The sequence below is a fragment of the Hevea brasiliensis genome, chromosome 15, assembly GCF_030052815.1.
Source record: "Hevea brasiliensis isolate MT/VB/25A 57/8 chromosome 15, ASM3005281v1, whole genome shotgun sequence".
Classification (NCBI taxonomy): domain Eukaryota; kingdom Viridiplantae; phylum Streptophyta; class Magnoliopsida; order Malpighiales; family Euphorbiaceae; genus Hevea; species Hevea brasiliensis.
Genome location: NC_079507.1, coordinates 39,076,446 through 39,081,336, shown reverse-complemented (window position 1 = coordinate 39,081,336; position 4,891 = coordinate 39,076,446). Strand labels below are relative to the sequence as shown.

At 34.1% G+C, this 4,891-nt stretch overlaps 1 non-coding gene across 1 annotated transcript; it reads left to right on the top strand.

Annotated features, from left to right (window-relative positions):
• The first annotated feature begins 1,470 nt into the window (after nucleotides 1-1,470).
• Nucleotides 1,471-1,577, top strand: LOC131174277 (small nucleolar RNA R71). Its single transcript, XR_009144525.1, has one exon. It is a non-coding gene; the product is annotated as a small nucleolar RNA R71 (small nucleolar RNA).
• Nucleotides 1,578-4,891: the final 3,314 nt, after the last annotated feature.

Below are 4,891 nucleotides of genomic sequence, written 5' to 3'. Positions count from 1 at the left end.
ACATCAATTTTGTCTTGGCAATTTTTAGGAAAGGTCTTCCAAACAAAATCAAAGTTGACTTTGATGTGGGAACACTATCCTTCATATCCAAAATTTAAAAATATGTAGGAAAAATCAATTCTCCAACCTGCACCAACACATCCTCAACTACTCCCAATGGGTAAGCATTAGAACAATCAGCTAACTGAATAATGACACTGGTTTTTTTCAAAGGACCCAAATTTAATGTTTGAAAAATTGAATTTGACGTAACATTAATAGATGTCCTAAATCTGCCATTGCACGTTCAAATTTAGAATCACCTATTATACAGGGAATAGAAAACAAACCTGGATTCTTATACTTAGGGGGTAATTTTTGCTAAATTAATGCCGACACATTTTCCCCCACACTGATCCTCTCATTATTCCTCAACTTACGCTTTGTAGTGCATAGTTCCTTAAGGAATTTAGCATACTTGGGAACTTGTTTGATTGCATCAAGTAAAGGTATATTCACCTCCACCTTTCTAAAAGTCTCCAAAATTTCTTTTTCTTGTTCTTCTTTCTTAGTCTTAGCCAACCTGCATGGGAATGGAGGAAGAACAAAATTATTAACCTTATTCAAGTTAGGTTCAGTATTTACCTCAACTTTAGAAACTTCAGACTCTTTTGGCTCTTTTGCTACTTGCTTTTTCTTTTTCATTGACTCATGTGGAGTCTGTTTATCAACTTCTTTCCCACTCCGCAATAGTATAACACTTGCATTTCTCTAGGATTCATGACTATTTGTGATGGAAGCTTTTTAGAACCTTGAGCTTCCAGCTTACTCACAGATGAGGCTAACTGACCAATCTACCTCTTTATGTTTTGAATGTTATTTCTGGTCTCCTGTTGAAACTGTTGTGTTTTGTTAGCCAAAGCCTTAACAATTTTATCAAGTGACATACCTTGATTTGAGGGAGGTGGAGGTGGAGGTGGTTGATTCACTTATGGTCTTTGCTGCTGGTATCAGTTTTGCACCGGTTGATTCCCATAACTCAAATTGGGATGATCTCGCCATCCTGGATTATAAGTATTAGAAAAGGGATCATACCTGCATTTTGGCTATCCGTGATGTCCTACTGCATTAGCATGTTGCATTGATTCATCCTCTTGTAATGCAGGACACATGTCAGTAGCATGACCCGAACTCGAATAAATTCCACATACCTTAATAGTTTGCATGTTCCCTACAGTCAACTGCCTCACCAAAGAAGTTAAATCAGAAATTTGTTTCTCAGGGTTAGATGTACTTACCTCATTAACCTTCATAGGTGTATGATCCATTCTCATTCCAAACTACTGAGAATTTGTTGCCATGTTAGCAATCAGTCTCCTTGCCTCTTCTGGTGTTTTGTCAACCAAAGCTCCTCCACTAGCAGCATCTATCATACTGCGGTCCATTGGTAGAAGTCCCTCATAGAAATACTGAATCAAAAGCTACTCACTTATTTGATGATGGGGATAGCTTGCACACAGTTTCTTAAATTGCTCCCAATACTCATACAAGCTCTCTCCATTGTACTGCCGGATGCCACAAATTTCTTTTCTTATGTTGGCAGCACAGGAAGCAGGAAAATACTTTTCCAGAAATATCTGCCTCATCCCATTCCATGAGTTGATAGATCCAAAAGGAAGGTAATACAACAAATCCTTAGCTGTGTCTTCCAGTGAGAAAGGAAAAGCTCGAAGCTTGATTTGATCCTCTGAAACTCCTTGAAGTTTCACGCTGGAACACACAACATGAAATTCTTTTAAATGCTTATGTGGATTCTCACCTGCAAGACCATGAAACTTGAGCAATAAATGGATTAGTCCAGATTTCAACTCAAAAGCAACATTTAAAGCAGGGTATTGAATACACAAAGGCTGTTGGTTTAGATCAAGAGCAGCCAACTCTTTTAAAGTTCTAGCAGCCATGGTTTCATTTTCAAAATTTGAATCTAAATCCGAATCTGAACTTAACTCCTTTGGAGATTGGATTCCTTTAGATGTACTCAGAATCTGCTTGGCCAATTTTCTCAACTGTTTAGCTATTTTTTCTACTTCTGGATCAAAGATCAACTCACCAAATAGAAAAGTTCTTGTCATAAACAAAAAGAAATCAAAGTAAAAATAGAAAAATGCCTCAAAACCCTAGAAAACAATCGAATTTGGCATCAAGAGGGTGGGGCTAAGGAATCCAATGGATATATTGGTTTTGATCAGAGCGTCGTTTCCTTCAAAATAGGTATGGGCCGTCCTCCAAATTCAACCAAACTTCTTGATGAATAGTAACACCATAATTTTTTTTTCCATTTTTTTTTCCTTTCAAAAACCTAAAAACAGCAACAACTCACAAACAAAATTAATAACAGAATATCCTAACACCAAAAACATGAAATGCAATAAATTTTAGTCCCCTACAACGGCGCCAAAATTCTTTATGGCTGTTGAATCTACCAGAAATTTAATTAACTGAAATTACCAGTTGTGAAATATTTTCTGTAGTAAATGGCCAGGTCGAACCCTAAAGACTGAATTATTAAATTTCGTGCATTTGTGTAATGGAAAAAGAAACAAAGGTTGGGGGGGGGGGTAATTCGCAATCCAACAAAGAAATAAAAAATAAAAAATTAAGATCTAAAATTAAATAAGAAACCCTTAAATTAAATAAACTTCAGTCGAAGGTAATTCACATCCCAATGCATTGATTCGATCATAGACAAAAGAATTACAATCATCTCTTATTGAATACTTAACGCAGATTTACCAAACAGAGAGGTAAAACCCTAACTTCCCTATACTCATCAATTCGAGCCCAGCACTCTTATTGACTCTAATTATTAACTGAATTGGTATTAAGCAATCCTCATCAAATTAATAACTGCTTTAAGAATAGGAAGTAGTTAAGCTGAACATCAATTTATGAAGCTTAAATCATTTAATTCATCCTATTATTTCCTTAGGTTATTATCGAAAACTAGGATCATAATCAATAAAACCTAATTGCTACTCATGTTTAATCTTACACAACAATTATGAATTATGAAGATGAACTAGCAATTGATGAAATCAAACAATTAACTAATAGGCCTTTTTAGCAAATCATTCAATAGATCAAAAACAATTAAATCAGAAAACAATAGATATTCAAAAAGACATAAATTAAATTAAGAACCTGGTCTTACAAATCACACATAATAACTTGCATCTCTTGAACTAAATTAAAAAATTAGCCACTCATGTTCATGGTTTACAAAAAAATAAAGGAAAAATAAAGGAGAAATCTAAAAAAAAGGAATAGAGAATAAAGGTGTTTTTGAGGTCGAGAGGCTGCTAAATGGTTCTGTTTTAGCTGCTTCCCAAAGACGCATTTATAATCAAAAACCTAATGCCAAAGATAGGAACCAAACTAGGAAAAGTTTTAAAATTCAAAAGACAGATTTTCAGCCTATATTCACGCCTCTGAAATAAAGGTCGATTTTCAGTGACTTCCTTTTCGAATATGTCTCTGCCCTCTTCAGAAAAGTTGTAACCCTATTTCTTAGCTTTCTAACGGGTACTCATTTGTCCAAATCCAAGGTTTATAGCCCAAGTTATAGCCCAAAAACTAGGACTAGTTCAGATAGACGGTCCAGCCCATAATGATGACTTCATTACCATTTTTAACAATTAAAATGGCCTTATCTTGCTTCCAGACCTTCATAGAAGTTGTAGAGGTGGCTTTTAAGGTTCAATTGGGCTTGGGCTTGCTTCATTTGTATGTCTAAAACACTAGTTACAAAATAAATACTGAAACTGGTCGTGACACATCAAGTCTGGGCTTTTGCAATAGATCCATAGCTCATTTTGTCAACCTTGGAGGCTGATTTGGGCTTTGGTCCCTCTTTATCATTTGTAGTGCTCTATCTTAGCTTTTCAATGGATTAAAAAGCACTCAATTTGGAAACCCACAACTTTAGAAACACCTAAAAAATACAGCAAAGGTCAAATGCTGAAAATTTCTCCATTTAACACAATTATTCCAACAACTATCTAAAAATATGCCTAAATGATAAATATACTTTAATCAACTGAATTATGCATAAAAACACACTAGAAACACTAAATGTGATGGGAGTAAAATTAATAAATTATGCACTTATCATGCATGGTAACATATGATTAAAAGTTCATTTAAGGTATTCCTTATTACTGATTGAGAGGCCATGGCATGCTATGCTAGATGTTAACCATGATTTATGAGACACCTAAAATGACTTAGAGAATCATTTATGGTAAGAAAAAGTTCTAATGGTATTAAGAGTTAATATCATATCTCATTGCCAATTAGTGATGAGCCTAGTGAGTCACACACATACACAAGTAATCACCAAGTTAAATGTGAATTAATTAATTAATTAAAGAGTTTAATCGAATAATTAAATATGTTTGGTTTGCAATAAGGTTGCAAAGTCCCTAGCATGACTTGAAACCAAATCTAGGTTATTGGATGTATAGTATAAGTTAAATTTATATTTAAAGAGTATAAATATGAATTTAATTATGAGAAATTAATTAATAGAGATTAATTAATTAATTTATATTTGATATAAATTGATTAGAAGAGGAGAAATAATTATTTTGGATTGAGAACTCAAAATTACAACACAAGGGTAATTTGGTCATTTCACAGGGTGACAGGTGGCACCATGACATGGTGACACATGGCACCATATAAGCTTGCCATTTGTCTTCCAATCATGTAAGAAGATAAAAGTCAAGATTAAACCTAGTTTTGACACTTGGCTTAATATGATTAGGTCAATTAAAATTAAGGTACAATCAGAAGATGACATCTGGCAAGGGTTTTAAGTGATGACCTAATTTTATAATGTGATGTTATGAAA